At 41.6% G+C, this 19,168-nt stretch overlaps 1 protein-coding gene and 1 long non-coding RNA gene across 5 annotated transcripts in view; one reads left to right on the top strand and one right to left on the bottom strand.

Annotated features, from left to right (window-relative positions):
* The window catches only part of LOC141759893 (uncharacterized), a 488,172-nt gene that overhangs the window by 226,294 nt on the left and 242,710 nt on the right, over window positions 1-19,168 (top strand). The window lies entirely within an intron of this gene.
* The window catches only part of mmp16a (matrix metallopeptidase 16a (membrane-inserted)), a 168,758-nt gene that overhangs the window by 33,522 nt on the left and 116,068 nt on the right, over window positions 1-19,168 (bottom strand). The gene's annotated exons all lie outside the window — the stretch shown is intronic.

The raw sequence follows: 19,168 nt of genomic DNA, 5'->3' as shown, positions 1-19,168 counted from the left end.
CCGCATCATGATAACATCGGAATTTACCTTCTCCCAATACTCATTTTTACTGAATAGAGCCTGATTACATCATAATGTAAATCAATGGCACCTTCCCGCGTTGAAATCGACAAGACGAGAGCCAGTTAACGTTAGCTGTTAGCAGCCCGGAAGCAGCACAATTTAGTATTATTTAGTGTTGACGTGATACCTAAGTATTGGTTCTTGTGACATCCCTAATGTTCAGTTTATTGCATATAACGGGATGGTATTTAACACTACTAATTATATAAAAGTGGATAATGTTTTACAAAGTTTTTCCATACAATTGAAGCGTTAGGTCAAGTTTGCAGTTCTACTACTACAATTTGGAGTGGCAGAAGCTGGATGTTTCAACCATTTATCCATTACTAGTAGCTAACTGCTTAGACTCTGCTCACTTGTTAAGTTGTTTTCATGCCCCCTATCAATTATAACATGTCGACTAGTGTTGCACCCCTGGTTGGGAATCACTGATGAACACATTTCATGAATCTGTGTGGCAGAGATGGGACCAAGTCCAGGTGAAGTCACTGGTGTAAAAGTCCAGGTTGAGTTGCGAGTCTTTTCTGAATTTTGTCAAGTCAAGTCTCAACTCATCAAATTGGTGCCTCGAGTCTGACTCGAGTTCAATTGATGTGACTTGATTCCACACAGAGAGGAAACCATCTTATGTAACAGCAGCGTCAATACAAATCTTTAATTTATGTCAAAGTCCTGTTCATGCAGAACCTCAGTTACATGGAATAGAGGGGGTGAACCACCTGAAAAAAGCTAAAATGCAAAGTGACACTGCTGTTAGGTATTCTACCGTCTCTGACACTGGCTGGTAGCTCAACAGTGGAGAGCAGGAAAAGGAAAAGGAAGGAAATCAACTGTTATCCACTAGCGGAGTTGAAGTTCACAATACTGTGACACTGGTTGTTTCTCTGAGCCGGTCCGGTATACGTCATCAGAAATCAGAACAACCTTCACCCCGAAGGAAGCTGGAGATATGTGAAGTGAGGAGGAAAAGCAGAGGGTCCAGAGAGGCAGCAGCGAGAGCACTGGCCGTTCCAGGAGTGCTGTGCTGTACTGACAAGCTGCCAGAGAATCTCGACCCAAGTGGTTCAGCCAGTGCCTGGCTCAGAGGGCCCTGGGCACACACACAGAGCTCTGCTGGCTGTCAAAACAGAGCTGTGTGCCTGACATGACAGAGTGACCATTGTGGAGAATGCAGCCAAAGTACAATGGGTGCATTCTGCTGCTTGCCTCACTTTGACACCCTCTCTGCTTCCAACCCTCATAGGACAAAACAGAAACACACAGTGTGCCATTTGCTGCATTTCACCAACTTACAAATCAACTTACAGCACCACGAGTATAAACACCGAGGTTTTCACATGTGAAATTCCAGGAACCAAGTTGGAGTGAAAATATCATTCCTTTCTGGTTTGTTTTGGGCACAGTTGTTGTTGGTGGCCTAGATTATGTATTTGCAACCAATAAAAAGTGGTGATTAGCACCCTACCATCAGTATTCAGTCAGCTTTGACAAGTTTTCAAGTGAGCCCAGTTTCCATTACAAATAAAGTTAGAAAACACCACCTAATGTGATATAAAGTGTAATAAATTTGTAAAGTTCCCTGAAATTCTATCACCTCACACTAAAGTTGCCATATTATTTGACCCTTTCTGCTTGGAATTTGTTTGATATTTGAAAAATACCAGTGATGACCAGTCACCGTGACGTCACCCACTGTTTTGAAGCCTTGAGTTTGGCATTTTGGCGGTTGCCATCTTGGTTTTTTGCAACCAGAAGTGAAAAGTTCTAAAACGCACCCAACTCCCAGACCGGACAACGCTGTGGTAGTAACCTGTCAATCACAAGGTAGCCCCGCCCTAAAGCATCCCTGCTTTATGGTCTATTTGACTCTAAATGGGACCATGATTTACTAAATGAACATCATGCTGTATTGAAGAAGACTTGAAAAAGCGATTGAGACCATAAACTCATGTTTACAATGTTTACTGAGGTAATAAATTAAGTGAGAAGTAGGCTCATTTTCTCATAGACTTCTATACAATCTGACTTCTTTTTGCAACCAGAGGAGTCGCCCCCTGCTGGATATTAGAAAGAATGCAAGTTTAAGGCAACTCTGCATCGGCTTCACTTTACAGACCCAGAGGTTGCCCACTGGTGATGACCAGTGGAAACTTTGATGAATCCACTGTTGGCACGATTACCCCCAGTGTTAATCAATGTCCTAACCCTGGCAGTATCCATTGAGCAACACTATCCTATAGAGACCGGTCTGTTGCTCCACTTGCTCTCCTCCCTCCCCTCTTCTTCTACCCCTTCACTATTTGCCTGCCCTCTCTCTCTCCCTCAGTTCCCCTAGCTCTAGGCTGTTGACATTGGTTGAGCAACACTTGTGCTGTTGAATCTATTACACTTAATTCTCACAAGCTTGTCAGAGAACAAAACCCCGGCTGACGGGAGCAACATATGTAAACTGGAGTAATTATTTATTTACAGAGACTGCTACAGAGTAAATTCTGTGTGTGGAACGTTGCCAGGGATCCAAATATTGGCCGTTCCTGTGGACTCGAGGAAAATAAACCGACAGAAAGGAGTGAAAAAAAAAATGCTGCCAAGGAAAGGACATCCTTTATTCTTGTCATGTTTATCTCTGTGCAGCACCTGTGAGCGAGATGGGGATGTGTGTACATTTTCATTGTGATCATTAATCATTAATAATGCATTCGCAAGCAATGGTTCAGCACACACTTCTGCAGCTGTGTCTATAGACACAGCAAACAGTAATGTTACTTCCCCCAAAAAATGCTGGAGAAAACTTTCGAAACTCAGTGTGTACCAGTAAACTAGTCAGAGAGATATAATATAATAATGTAACACAGTTTTCAATAAACCTAAGAAAAAACCCAAGAAGCCAAAAAAATATAGTACAGATCTGATCAATTTCTTCAATAATGCTCTTCATTTAATGTGGTCTAGGTAAACATACTTTGTAGAACAGTGGTTCCCAACCTGGCCAGGATTTGTCTGCTCTGAGGTTGTCAAAATTATATGTGCTCATGTATAACTAAAATCATAATAACACACTTACTGGATAATTTATACAAAGGTTGGTACATCAAAAACTATTTAAAAAGATATATGTTTTTGCTACTTAGTAGCAAAATCTGATGAAATATTCTGCTTCAACCCATATTTGTTGCCGTTTAGCCTTTCAAAAACAACATTTTCACTACGGTCAAAAACGTATTGCTCTCCCGCTTGACGCACACAAAGGGAGGCCCGCACCTGTATTAACGGGGCGGTCTAGCAGTAATCTAACAACACCACCAAATTACAATTATGTAACCACAATAACAAAAAAACTATTTTGGCTCTAACACTATTATAGTAAATTCATTAAGTCGTTACAAAAAAAGAGATCATATTATGTATCTGCATTTACTTGGCGAATCCGTCAAGATGTCAACAATTTAATCATGTTGACAAAACTGACGAGATCTATTCATTAAAGAAATTTGATTTAATAAAAACTCATGAACTCATTTGAATCACACTGAATTCAAATTGAGGATTTTGTTCAAGGATTTGGTGATGATGTCAGAGGGAATCAGCTTTTCTTACATACAAGTAGGGGGGCTTCAGGGAAAATAGGTTGGGAAGCACTGTTGTAGAGCTTCACATTGGACCCTCCGTAAGTCATTAAGGTTCTCCGCTAAGTTCAGCAAACAAGTGATAACCCACCACCAAATACATCCTCAACTTTTACAGACTCCTGGCTTGTTACTTCTATTGCTACTACTATCTTCTACGAGAAAAAAAGAAAATGTTCACTGCTTTTCCACAGTTGCCAACTGGCACTTCTCCCATCAATGCTTACTACAAAGTTGAAGTGGCTGTTGAAATACGAATACTGAGAAGTAAAAAAAATAGCTAAAATGGAAGTGCTTCAGAAGTTTCAATCTGTTTCAACTTTTCAGCGCTTCCACTGCAGCTGACATTTTAACTACTTGTATCACTCACACATCAGCTGACATGTCCACTGCTTTCATCTTTTACTCTTCAACTCCTTTCATCTCTTACTCTTCAATTGATAGTTCAACTGCTTTCAGTGGTTATACATCAGCTGATATTTTAACTGCGTTCATCTCTTTCTTTTCAACTGATGTTTCTCTTCTCAATGCTTGCACTTCAACTGACACTTCAAACCCTTTCAGGTCTCAAGTCTCTTTGAACAACAACAAAAACAACAACTCACAAAATATTCACTGTTCATACACAATTTACTCCAACTGCTCTCAGTGCTTGCACTTTAGCCAAAGTCATTACATTCCAGTTTATGCCCTTGAACTTGCAGCAATTCCTTTCATGACTTCCACTTTCACTGACACTTCCAGCTGAACTTATCACGGACACTTCGGCTGCCATTTCCACTCCTCACAATGCTCGAACTTCAACTGAATATTTAACTCCTTTCAGCACTTTCACCTCAACTTCACACTTACACTTTGACTTCAGTAAGCACTTTCATTTTAGCTGACATTTCAACATCTTTCAGCATTTGTATTTCAACTGTCAACAAAAGCTTCAACTTTCGTCATCTTAATAGTTCAGCAATTTCAAATATTTCAACTGCAAAATCTAAGCAGGGAGCACACACATTTTCTTCAGCCTTTTCTATGTTTTTGTTGAGTAAATAAAAATGTTCACTGCTTTCAAACTGTTGCCAAAACCCCTCCCTGCTTTTGTGACCAAAAGGAGCATCGTTAGGTGAGACTTTCTTCCCGAATGCAGAACTACAAATCTGATATTTACTGAAAAAGGCTGCCTTTGTGGATGTGTCACTAGCCTGAGGTCTTAATGTACGCAGGTTATGAGTGACTGTCTGGGTTTGTAGCAAACACATTTTCTTTTAATGTTGTAAATAGTAACATAGGGTGAGATTTTTATTGAGCTTTTATGAGCTGCTCAGTTGGTCACTAGTGTGCCAAAGCGTAAGATTTAAAAAACAATGTTCCCTTAGAAATGTATAACATCGATAATAACATGGCTAATTCATCCGTTCAATACAAAAACAGATCACACATCACTAAAGAAGCTACACATTCCTTGAAGAGTGATAAAACTGTGCTCTCAGGACGAGGCAGGGCTGTTTACACTTTTTGTTTGCTAAGGATTATGGGTACGAGGTTATGAAAGCATCTGACTGACTAGTGGGAGGGCGAGCCTCCCCAGGTGCGCGTGTGTGTGTGCTTCTGAGAGTGTTAAGTGTGTGCGTGTGTGTATTCGTGTGTGGGGGCGGAAGAGAGTACGGCCGCCCACGTGGAAGTTGATGCTGCTGTCAGTAGGCGGCCGTCTATTTCTAGTGGCAGCCTGGTGGGCAGGAACGCATGGTGATATATCTCTGCTTTCTTTCTCTTCATTTCATTTTCTTTGTGAGAGCAATTATTCAAATCCCCTATCTTTCTCAAAAGTGGTATTCATAGTTGGAAATTAAACCAACATGGTGTGCAACCACCGACATATTTGTGCACACAATAAAAAGGGTATTAAAAGGTGCTGTATCTAACTAATTAAAACACTAGCATATAGATGGTCAAGACACATTATCTCACACCTGTGCTATTGTCACAGCTAATATTACCTACAATTAAAATTAAAAACTACATTTCCCATAAATTCTGTGGCTTTCTGCCATAAAAACAATTTCTGCACCTCACCCCTCCCTATTACTGGCAGCTTTGGCTTTAGTAAAGAGCTTACACACTGGAATTTTTTTTTTGTTCCTCTATGAGTCTTTAAATCAAGTCACCACCTGCTAGTGCTGCAAAGTCTGAAATATTCAGCTCCAGATTTGCACCATAAAGCAGTCTGTCTCTATTTATTTACTATCTAGGGAACCAACTGATATTCCGACACAGGTACAGGGTACTATGATTTTCAGTCCTGGTTTCTAATAACACTGATGCCTCCAATAGCGCAGGTTTGGATTCAGAAATGGGCTGGACAAAATGAAGTCAAGGGTCTCTAAACTATGTGAATGTTATTTGTCTTTTACTGAGAATTGTATTCATATTTTAATTGTGAAAAGATGCAGAGAATGTGACAGTATTCTTTCCATCCCTGAATAGTGTCTGCACTTTTCTTGTCTATATACTGTATATAAGAAGTGGACATAGTCACCATGACGTCACCCATTGGTTTGTGTACTATGATTTTGAAGCCTCGGCATCTTGTTTTTTGCAACCAGAAGTGACACGAGAGGGTGGAGCTAAATACAACTGAATGCTAAATAAGACATTTTTAAGCAACCAAAATGTTACAAATTAGGTTATGTACTGCCCCAACAACCTCCACCAGTTACAGGTTAGGACGGCCCCAATGTTGCCCAACAGGCACAGTCAGGGGCGAAAAAACTTGCTGAGCAGTATAATCATATCTCACAGATATGTAATGTGCTGTATATTGTAAAATATCCATCTATTGTGGTATAAAATAATGTATCAAATATATTCATCATGTTCCTGGACTGGATCATGTAGTGTCCTACACTGATCTATTATATTGTGCTGTATCATATCATAGTGTTAAATCATGTAATGTCAACTGTCATACTGCATCCGTGAGATAAACTGCCTACAAGGTAGTGAGTTCTTCCAGCACCCTTGAAATGTGTGTGTTTGTGTGTGTATATGTGTGTGTGTGTGTGTGTGTGTGTAGCTTTCTGTGCTGTTTTACCGCCTGTGTCCTCCCACAAACTCTTCTACTTACAGTAACCCAACCATCAATACTGTTCCTACTGCCTGCCCAAACGTAGCCATGCTGGATGTCCTCAGGACTCACACACACACACATGCTTCCAGTAAAAGATAAAGATCTGCTCCTGTGGTAAGAAAAAGCATCTGATTCTCCCCATTTGTTTTCTCCGAGAGATAGCATGAGGCAGCAGCAGAGTAGGGGAGATAGAGGAACAAAGATAGAGACAGAAGGACATAGGAAAGATTGAAGAGCTTTCTAGCTGCATGATGAAGGAAGGTTTTCTGAGAAACTGAACAACCTTGAAAGAGGGAGGAATTATTTAACTTTTCTGGGTTACACTTTAATTGAGCAAGAGCGGGAAGACTAAAACAACAGGATTGGATATCAGTTTGTCAATATTCTAGCCAATGGGTTTGTGACATAAAAAGAATTACAAATAGCTCATCTTATTTAATACAAAAAAGGCGAATCCTCTACGCAGACGACACGCTTCTTTATGACTAAAGAAGGGAGGTCAAACGTGCACTCTGACAAAGTTAATTTGACTCACTTTCTAAAATGACTTATAATTTCATTCAGCTGGAAATCAAATAGCATAAACTGTTTAGTTATACACTTATTTTTTCTAGTTTTACATTGTATACCATACCAGGATTCAATTCAAATCCTAATACCACTTAAGATAGTTCATGGGTTACATATTATTAAAATTTTTGAACAATCTTCAGAGTTTTGTTTGGTCCGAAGGACAGAGGTGTTGCAAAAATAATACAATTAATTATTGCAGAGCACCAGAAAAAGTTCATACTGAATCATACTGGGATTGAAAATTCCATTTACTCAAAGAATGTAATGCACTGTGTTTCAGTGACATATTGGGGCTCTGGTCTCTAGTCTTTGGACAAAAATCTAACTGTAACTCTGCACACAGAGTTCTGCAAACTAGGGCTGAAGGAATTTCCCCTGTGGTGATTATGATTGACAACGGGTTATATGGTATTATTGCAACGTTTTTTTTTGCAAATTACTGGACGGACCCGTCAGTCTATGTGTATTCATTTTTATTCCATTGTTGTTGTTCAGCACCTGTAGCTTACAAGTAAAATGTAGCGGTTGGTCATTGTAGAGTTTTACCCAAAGTTGAACATTTTTAACTCTGCGACCAGAAAAAAAAACACCAAACATGCAGCGTTCGGCACAGAATAGACGCTCAGCACCTCATAACGCTGTTGCTGTTTTTAGTAAAGTGTAAAAATGCGGCACTCCCATTGTAAAGAATTCAAAAAAGAAAAAAACGTGTACATAGCGGTAGTGGCGGTTGCTTGCCATCCCCCTCGGTTGGCTTGTCTATATTGCTGTTGTTGCGACAGCGCTACTGCAAACTAATTTTTAAGGGCCAGAGCACACACTCACGCTAACATTTAAAAAACATTTAAAAAGATCTGGATTCACATCAAAAATAATGACTTGACCAATTAACATTATCAAGCCCTGTCCTGTGAACATAGAAACAAAACCAAACAAGACACAGAGGAGACGTTCACTCGGAACATTAGACCAAATTATAACTAAAGAAAAACAAAAACACGCCTCTTGCGGCAAGGGAACAACATTCAGCGGCAGACTAAGTGATGTGTTACCTACAAAAGACGATGTACAGACTGAATGACCGTAGTCTGACAGCAGACAGACGGACCTCACTCTCCAGACATAAACTTAATTTCCTAAAACTTTGTCCAACCAACATGAAGAGACATTCTTTCCATTTTTTTTTCCATTTGGAAAAATATACACTGTGATTTCAATGTCTGGACAACAAGGAGAAATTACTTTTCACTCTGGGGTAGGGCTGGCTGTTAAATAAGTTACTGCCTGCCACAAAAAAAAATAGACAGCATGCAGGAAATATCATCAAGTAAATCAAGCAAATAAAGTGGGTTTTTCCATTTCTTTCTTTTGCTTTTTTGTAGATAAACAGCACATCTAAATTGGTTACGTTTTTATTCTCGTTTTTTTTTTTACAGTTTCTTCTGTAGTCATTAATATTTCAACAGCTTTAACTGTGCTTTGGAAACTTACATCAAGCGACATGCCAACTAAGCCCACTGAACTTGATGGAGAGTGTGAGTGTGAGAGTGACAAGTGAGGAACAAAAGAAAAAGAGAGAAGGGATGGAAAAGAGTCCGCTGCTTCCTCCTCATCAACCCGGGAGGAGTAGCAACCTAAAAATAAAATGCAAGGACACCATATGCTCCTAAACAGCTTCACACTTTTTGTATCTATTCTTCTGTTTTTTTCTTTCTGTACAATACCCTGACTCAACAGAGGCTGCTCCACGTAACAATGCCTGCACTGTCCGCGGCTAAGAAGTGGAAGATTGATCTCCTTTCATTGTCTGCTAGTAAAAACACCCAAAATGACGGCCGCTTTGAATGTACAATCAAGTTACAGGATCGGACGTCAATGATAAACCGTTCTGCCAATCGATGCCGGGGAGCCGAGCTTTTCTCCCGCAACCATCAATCAATCAGCTGATCGATGTCGAGCCCATCCCGACAACCCCTCCCTCAGCCAATCATCACTCTGTTATTGAGTGCCCCACCGACCCATCCCCCGTTATCTAATTCCAATACCTGGAAACATAAATTCTTGGCGTATTTTTCCTCCTGGTGACCGTGTGTTTTTCTAACCCCTTTGGCTCATTTTCAGGGGCAAGGGTGAAGAAAATAATAAAGCCCTGGAATCTCTCATTTCCTGTGTGTAGGTCTAGCTCGCACGCTGTGTTATGTTACATAGTTTTCACTGATATTACTGGAGGTCCTTGAAGGCATACCAGGCCTTATAAGTCACCCTCTGGGTGTTTGTGTACAGTCATGGTATGCAGTGGCACTGATGAAACTTTTTCTGGTGCCAAGCTGTTTTTTTGTTTTGTAAAATCCAATCAGCCTCGGTGTGACTGAAAGTCAAAATGGAATCTGTCTTATCTATGCCTGCGTGCATCGCTTAGATTTTTCACAAAGAAAAACACAGCGGCCTCAGCCCACAAAGATGACCTTGTGATAATGCACGGATGAGCGTGTTCTTGTTGGCCTTTCTTTTTTTTTGTGCAGAAATGGAAAACTGTCAAATAAAAAAACGCCTCCTGCAAATGCGCTCCCTTTCAAAAGTGGTTGTGGCACGTTGAGCTCTGATGAAAAGACAATCTAATCATCTCTATCTCCAGTTCCAGGTTTTTTTCCCCCTTATCCTGTGTTCACACTAAATCCCTCCACAATCCTCTCCTTTCTGCCCTCCAGCGCTCTCCATCACGATTTTACCTTTGTTCAAACATTTTCTGCGACGTTTCATCCAATCGTATTTCATCTTCTTACTCTCCCTGCATAATTTTTCAAATCCAACCCCTGCCCTCCCTCATTGCAACCTATTATGTCTTTAGTTTATTCTCCCATGCGCCTATCTATCCCTCCATCTATTGATCCCTCGCAGCTATTCATCCATCAGTCTCTAAAGCCAAGCAGTCTAGGAATGTAGGGCAGCTATACAGGAGCTCCAGGACCACTTCTCCTGGTTTTGCCCCCAAGGGATGTTGCACTCTCAATGGGGAAATTGGCTTATCATCCACCCCCGCGCACTCCTTCCCTGTTGTCTCTCACTGTGCATCATCCTGGCTAAAATAAGCTGGCAGCGATCATTGTGCAATCCTTAACACACTAATGTGATGATATAGACAGAGAGTGGGATGTACAGAGAAAAAAAGATCCAAGAACAGACCACATCAGTCGGTGTTTCTACTTGATATTTGATTTTGTCCCTCATAGACAGCTCAAAGAGAGACAGAAAGACATGGAACTGATCAGTCTAAGGTGCCAACAGGTTACATAACAGTGTTGTTATCTACCTCCAGCATGGATACACCAATCAAACAGTACAAAAAAATCATCAGGGATGTTGTTCAATTTTGTGAAATCAACAAGAATGTTGATCTTTCTCATATACAGCATCCACGCACATGTCAAGTACAACTTCCCATTTGCCAACTTCCAGGGAATAGATATCCAATTTACTTCCTCTGTCAATTGGAGATGTGTTCCACTTCGTTAACGAGACCGATCTGATATGAACAGAGTTTGATTATGATGGAATGAAAACCACAAACAATTTCCTCAAGCCAAAAGTGCCTCTATAATCCACTGTTGGAAACGTTGCTTCATTTAAATATTGCTTAAACAAATCCTTTTCCCTCAACTGCAAGCTCTGTTGTTCAAGCAGCACCAAAGGCTGAGACGCACTTTGTAGCGTACGAGAGAGAAAGGAGGGAGGGTGGAAAATGGGTAAATCCGTCAGTTAGTCTTCATAGAAAAAGGATTTCTCCAAACCGCTGTGTCAAACACGCTTCACTCTCTGGTGCTCTGAACTCTTCTTCTCAGGCATGATATGCTGCACATAAAAGGTTCTGGCGCCGGGGTTTGTCTGGCATGTGTGGTGTGATCATGGAGTCCACTGACAACCATAGCACGTGTTTAGTGTGAAGTAAAGGCAATAACACGGGCCTGACAGAGGATGAATGTGAGATTCACTTCCCTAGAGATCTTTCATGGTCATGATGCACAGATAACACTGCTGCTGTTGTTGTTACATTACAGGTGCTGCAACTGCATTAATGCCACGTCGCAAGGGATCGCCCTGCTTCCCAGCATTGGACGCTTGATGGGCTGCCACTAGACGCAGGTCACTAGGCACCTGATTGGACAAACGCTTTCCCTCGTGGGCTGCTGCTCCCAGCTTTCAAATTGGAACCAACATGGCGGCTCGTTTGGAATCTTTCTTCTCTTATATCATGAAAGTAGTTCACCATCTGTTTCTGAAAACATTTTATGTGAAAAATAAGTCATGCAGTTGCCAAATCTGTCTTTATTTTAGATCAACAACGGTTAGTCTAAAAGTTTCTAGGGAGTTTCCAGAGGCGGCGAGTCCCGTCGGACGCCCGTGATTTGCATAAAGTAGACTAGACCTCAACTTTGTGCAAATGAGGAGCGGCCAACGTGACGCCCCGTCTCTCGAATCGTGCCGCCACACTACCAGAATGCATTGCACGGCTGCTTACAGACAATGAATGGGAAGCCTTGAAAGGACGGAGGCTGTGGACACGTACCATAACGCCTTTGCACGCCAAGTCCGTATTTTTTGAATGCGTTTTTTAATCCGATGTGAAAAAACGTGGATAAACGAACAAAACTTTAATGACGGACGAAAGTTTCAGGGTCGGTGAGTAAACGTGCAACAATTGCAGATGAAAAAAAACTAATAAAATAATATAGAATACAAACAGAAACGATTTTCTTTTGATCGTCTTATCGATCAATCAATGAATTAATTTAGCTCTACACGCACGCCATAATCTAATATCCATGTCATGCTGATTGTTATATGATAGAAGCTGATTCATATGGATTTATTGGTTCATATTTAAAAAGGGACTCAAGATCAAATTAAAAGATCAAACTTAAGTCAAAGAAAGCCTGAGGATGAATCCAGGTGCTTATATTGATCGGGATTCTGGTTACTTGGCTGAGATAATGTCTACAGTCAAATAATTGTCTTGATGAAGGTGATGTAGCAGAAAGTCACAAGAGGTAGATATTTCAAAACAGCGTGGGCTCTGGCAGATGAATGCAACGCTACGGTGAAAACAAACAGCCACTAAAATATGCAACACCTTGAGAAACTGTTTTACTTGTTTCCAGAAGGAATCAACATTTTGCATTAAAAAAAAAATCCTCAGATCAGAACCACTTTCTTGATGCTTGTGCCTTTTTTTTAATGTGTTTGATTTTGCTGACATCACACCACTTTCTCTTCCCTACGATAAAAGCATCACACGTACAGAAAGCAGCCGCAGCGCACTGTGTATCTGTCGTAAAAATGCCATTAGCTAATCCTAATAAGAACCTCGTTCTGCTGTGTGTGCTAAAAATCCCACTGAATGTAACTTTGGAGTAATCCTCTATCCTCAGATGCCTGAGTTGCAGCGTGAGCGAAGGTGCAGACAAAACAGTGCAGATGTGTATGTGTGAGTGTGAGAGAGAGAGAGAGAAAGTGTATGTGTGAGTACTTTAACCCGTGTTTGAGAGTGTTTATCGCCATGCAGACAGGGATTAATCCTCCAGTGTGCATCAGTGACGTCATCATCCAAAACAACAACAATAACATCCACGGCGCGATGCTGGCAACGGTCGCCGGGACGACTGATCCCTCTCGACAACGGCGTAGGGGGATTAGGCGTGACAGGCACGGGCAGCTTACTGGACGGGATCTCATCTCCAGTGTGTGTCTATGTAACTTTTCAAACACATAAAAGGAGGGAGAGGAGACTAAAAAGAAGAAGAGATGAGAAAGAGGAAAAAAAAGCCAGACACACAGACATCATGTGCTGTTCTGAGGTAAAATTACATCATTCCCAGCTGTTCCCTACAAAGCATGGATACAGGAGGAGAGGAGATGGATGATAGATGGATTACAAATCCTTGAAGCTAGTTGCATTGGAAATATATTGAATTATCTAACTGTACTGCAGAGATTATGAGACAATATATAGATTAAAATGAACATCTAACATGCTGCTTTTTATTCAAACAATGTATTTTGGAGATGAAAAATATATATAACCAAATTGATTTTGTCCAACTGAAATAACATTATGAGCCAATACTTTCCAATCTACTGGCTGTTACAGGTCATATTTCAGTTAGGCTGATATACGGTGTCAAAAATCTGATATTGGCTGATAGATATGCTGCAGTTTAATTGATTACTGTGACGAGGAAAATATACCTTTATGCAAAAGAGCAGTAAACTGAAGCAATAATTATTTTATAGGCCATATTTTATGCATATTTGACTTTATTATTATATTTTGTTCCAGGTCTTTTTATCTATAGATTTATTCAGAATGATATAAAGAAGTTTAATAGGGTTATCAATCTTTTATTATATAAACAATTAACCTCTTAACAATCTGCTATCAATCTGTCTTTCAGAGGTTGTAGCGGGCTCAGTCTTAAAGTCTTAAAGGTCACATATTATGCTCATTTCCAGGTTCATAGATGTATTTTAATGTTGCACTAGAACATGTTTACATGCTGCAATGTTCAAAAAACCCTTTATTCTTCTCATACTGCAGCCTGAGTCTGCCTGCCTCAGAGCCTAATTCAGCCTCTGTCTGAAAACCACTGATTCACAGCCTGTCTCCTCCCACTCTGCTCTGATTGGTCAGCGTTTTCTGTCAATCAAACTTCCTCAACAACACAGCGTCACCCTCCCCCTCCCTCCCGGAGAAGCTCTGGAGAGAGGAGTGGAGAGAGAGGAGTGGAGGGAGAGGCAGCTAGAATAGAGCTTATAAACCACTTTAAAGTTTATAAACCAGAAACTTCACCCAGCGCACGTTACCGGAGGAATCTGATCAGAAATCGGCGACACATGATGAACATCTGCGGTCCAGATTCCAGGTTTTCCTGACGGTTTCTCTCAGGTAAATAATACTATTTATAGCTCTGTTAGTTAACTCAGTGTTTACCTCATGCATCAACTCTGTAAACCGTAAACATACACTCTGTTTTACGTCTGTCTTTACAGATCCATCTGTGAGAAATGACCGACAGAATCATCCCAGAGGAGAGCAGATAGCTGAAAGCAGATGGAAGATACAAAGCTAACCCGGTAGCATGTAGCTAACCCGTTAGCATGTAGCTACATGCTAACGGGTTAGCTACATGCTAACGGGTTAGCTACATGCTACCGCTATGAGACGGTGTGTAAACACAGCGACCATCAGGGTGGAAAATAGAAGATGTGAAACAGTAGTCAGTTCATTATTTCTGCTAAAAGATAAATGTATGAAAGATCAGAGTAATGGTATATTATTTACAGTAGTAGCTGTCTCTGTGTTACCATGACTACAGACCACCGGAGCTTAGCTTACCATAGTTTACCAGAGCTGAAGACTTTCTCCTGTACCATGTCACATAACTAACTAACAGGTGAGATGATTACAAATGCTGTGAATAATTAATATTGTCATCTGTCAACTCAAATAAAGTTTGACTGTGAAACAGAAATGTGTTGTGTTGCTTACAAGTCACTATTTACTACCTGTACTCTGCTACATGCATGACATCAAATATATATAATATATAAATATCATCTGTTTAAACAGTGTAATTACATAAAGCCTTTGTGAAAGAACATGTTATATTTAGATGATGGGAGTACATGAAGCCTGTTCTGCTGGTTCTTGCAGACTTTGCTCAAGTTAGGTTGAGGAGGAGAGACAGTGACGCGCTGTGGGGCGGGGTCAGCTACTGAAGGTTCTCTCTGGTTCGACCAGGAAACCCTTACATGGCTTGCATTTCTCTAATGACGTCAGAAGAGAAGGAAAAAAAGCGATTTTTTTTTCTGCACCCATTTCCGGACAAACGGAGGAGGAGAAAAAGAGAGAGGATGGTCTTTTATGATACTATGGTGGCCTGTAGACACACTGGGGACAGATATTGATGTTTAAAAGACATGGAAAAGTGCATTTTGCATAATATGTGACCTTTAAAGCTGGAGTGAAGATACTGGTAACATTTGATACTAGAAAACCTAAAAAGGTACCAACATGTCGTGCTAGCTTGTCAGAAGAACGCTAAATAACGCTCCAAACTTACGCCAAAGTTTGGTGAGAAAAAACTGGCACAGCAATTTTGAAAGAGATATGTGAATGAAAACTCTGAGATGAACAGAGTGAAAACTGTATCTTATCAGATAAATCAGATGTTGGCAAGCTGCATAATTTACAGTTGAAACAAAAGGTAATAAAACGCAATACTTATAGTTGTGTAAAAAAAAATATTGGTTCAATATATTGTTTGATTTTAATCATAATCAAGTACTGATATCAATAATGGCCTCAAGAATCCAGTATCGGTTGGGCTGTATTTTTTACAAAGCAGGAATCGAACCTGTAATGTACTTTTTTATTGCATTATGACAAGCTTTCAGTTCTACAGACGGCTAAGATTAAACAGTGTGTACCGAAATGCATCACACACACACACACACACACACACACACACACACACACACACACACACACACACACACACACACACACACACACACACACACACACACACACACACACACACACACACACACACACACACACACACACACACACACACACACACACACACACACACACACACACACACCTCTTCTCAATGCCAAAGAGCTATAAAGGCATTTCAGAGTTTAAACGTGTTCACAAAAAGAAAAGAAAGCATTGTGCCGACTCAGAGATACTGCAGAGGATCGATATCATTCCACAATTATGTCACGACATTAGGGACGTTAATAATTAACCGTTTAACCTTTAACCGTCATTAAGCATTTTAACCGATTAACGCTATCGGTTAAAAGAAATGTTAATAATGAATTAAAAAGCTGAGAAAAACTCAGGAGCGGCTTGTCTCTTTAAGGAGAAAAGCTGGTCCACCTTAAGAGTCCACCTTAAGAGGCGAAGCCGTAGTTGCAAGATACAGGAAGTCGGCTCCCGTCTATAGCTCGTTTGAAAACTTCAAAACTTTTACTGGGAAAGTGGCTGCATGTCTGCGACACTACACGCAGCACCGTGGCTGATGGGACTCAGTTGTCTGTTGTGCTCACACACTGCAGCTGGCGCGCCGCTGCATGCGACAAACTAATCTTGTCGGTTAATAATCTGTAAACGAGGGTCGGTTATCGGTTAGCAATTTCTTTCAAAATGATCATCCCTACACGCCATATTAAGCTGATAAATGCTACACTGGTTGCACACACGATCATGTTACGATGTTAAACTCGTAGTAGCCCCGCCCGAGGAAGTTGTGCTAATGCGGCAAGACAAAAAAACAATACCACTACCTGATATTTTGAATATTTTTTGGTATAGGATTTGTGAAATTTGAAGATATACCTCGAGCAAAAAACACTGTCTATGGGCAGCTTCAAGCTACATGAGCCTTCAGATTTTCATCTCAGTGTAACACTCATGCAGGAAAAAGAGCACCTCGAGTCCCGCCACGGCGAGCAGTCAGGATTCAGCCGGCGCGTGTTCATATTTGGCAAAAAAAAAGCCAGCTGTGAGTGCGTAACAGAACTGCATGCATTATGGGATTCTTTCACAGAAGTGTGGGCCGCACTAAGGCTGTATTAATATTGCACTGAGGGGTAGAGAGAGAGAGAGTATGTGAGTGTTGTTGAAGGGGGTGAATCACTGCCTTCAATGACAGCTGCTTCTCCTTCCTCCAAGGCGCGACAGCAGGGACGACAACCCTGTGTGTGTGTGTTAGCCCATCTCAGACTGGGTATATATATGTGTGTTTAAATATGTTTAACATGATGAGCATATCATGCGGGCGATGAAACAGCAGCAGCGTCAATAGTTTACTCGAGGTCATCACTTCCATTGTGTTGCTCAACCTGCGGGAGTGATTCTTGTCAGTTCGATCAAGCTACGCATCCTCAAAAGCCTTAAATATAGCCGTTTACGACATATTATCTGAGCCTACAAAAGCCCCTCCGCTCCTGCTTAAAATTCAGTCTTCGACAGCAAGTTCCCTCACTTCTATTTCCGACGCGTAGTGCTCAACAGCTCCCACTCATCTCCTCTGCTCTCCTCTCTCCCCTCTCCTCTTCAAATGTTTTCTTTACTGCTCGCTACGCTGCTTCCTCGGTCTTTCCCTCTCCGTCTGTCTCTCTTGTGAGCTCTTGAACCTCCAATATTTGTCTAGAGATGCTCCGCCATTCTCTCTCATCCTCTCTTTTCACTCTCTCTCTCATCTCAGCTCGCTTCCTGCTACTAACTCGTCTGTTTCCTCTCGTTCGTGTCCTCATTTCTTGTCTCTCTCGCGTCGGTCGTCTCCGTCATTGTTTTGACTCGTGACTCGGTTTAACGGCGATGACTCCTCTTGAGTCGTCTCGGTGGACCACGGGGCACGCTTGCCCCTTTAGATTTAATGAGGAGTTCAAAGATGAGAGCTGAAAACACAGTTGTGAACACAAATTTGGAAACATGTTGTCCTGCTGCGACAAGAATATTAACCAAGAATCCATTCAACTTTCACTGCTTGGATTTGCTCTATTTGACTTTATGTCTACTTTACAGTTTTTTCTGTCTTTCCTCCATCTATTTCTCCGTCTACTCTCTTACAAAGTCCTTTCATCATCCCACTGAAGGCTGCCGAGGGGTCAGAGGTCATCCTGGGAGTAAGCTTAGTCGACTTTCTTCCACACACACACACACCAGTAGAGACCTGTTGGACCGCACCACAATGCTGAGCAGCAACGTAGCTGCTCAACATGCAACCCACACAACAGAATGACTTGCGGACCCCGCTAAAGGCTTACACACCAGCCTGACAAGCTGTAAAGCTCCGAGGAGCAAGTACTCCGCTAGGGCACAAGCTCGAGGTCGCAGTGAAGAGAGAGGTGCTGTGATTAGTATAGTTCACCAGGGGGAAGATATCTGCTCAGCGAGCTCAGATGTTTTCAAAAGAGAGAGAGAGAGGACTGAGCAAGCCTCAATTTAAATCACACCGGATAAAAGCGGAAATCTAACCAGCAAAACCAATATCCAGCAGGCATGACACTTCAATGCATCAGACCTGCTCGCAGAGCGTCAGTGGTTCAGCGAGAGTAGATGGAGGTGTACATAAGCAGCCGGGGCTCTACTCATTCTTTTGCTGCCACACCGCTCACCTGAAAGCTACGCTGTCACTTGTTGCTGCTGCTGTTTATACAGCATTTCAAAAGCCCCCAGCTCCACTTCAGCATCCAGCTGTAGGCTCTGAGACTGCGTTCCCCTCAGGGGGTAAGTTATTATCGTCACTCTCCACTCCTGCTATGCTGAGCTCTGTTTCTTTATGGGGAGTGACGACTCAAAATGTCAACACATTCTACGTTCATGTGTTAATCCATTCCATGTGAGTAATGCCTAGTTCACACTACACGACTTCAGCCTTGATTTTCCGCTCCCTGACAGTTTTTTGGAGCTCCCCCCGACAAAAGCTCCCAGATCAGAGGCAAATCAGCATTGGCTCGCCGCTCAAACATCGGAGCTCGAGCGTCATGTGTGAGCTCCTCAAAGATGCAAACCAAGAGGCTCGCCAATGCCTCGCAGATACATTCCAGATATCTAGCATGCTAAATATCTGGACCTGTCGACGGACTCCAGCCACGACCTACAGCCAACGAGAGCGCAAGACACGGGTTGAGGGAAAACCTGGGAGAGGAGGGGTCGCCTGTAACAATAGGGAGTTACTGTACTTCCTGTAATGCATTTGCAACACGGAGC

The sequence above is a fragment of the Sebastes fasciatus genome, chromosome 21, assembly GCF_043250625.1.
Source record: "Sebastes fasciatus isolate fSebFas1 chromosome 21, fSebFas1.pri, whole genome shotgun sequence".
Taxonomy (NCBI): domain Eukaryota; kingdom Metazoa; phylum Chordata; class Actinopteri; order Perciformes; family Sebastidae; genus Sebastes; species Sebastes fasciatus.
The sequence above is the reverse complement of the archived record's forward strand: the minus strand, read 5'-3'. Positions and strand labels throughout refer to the sequence as shown.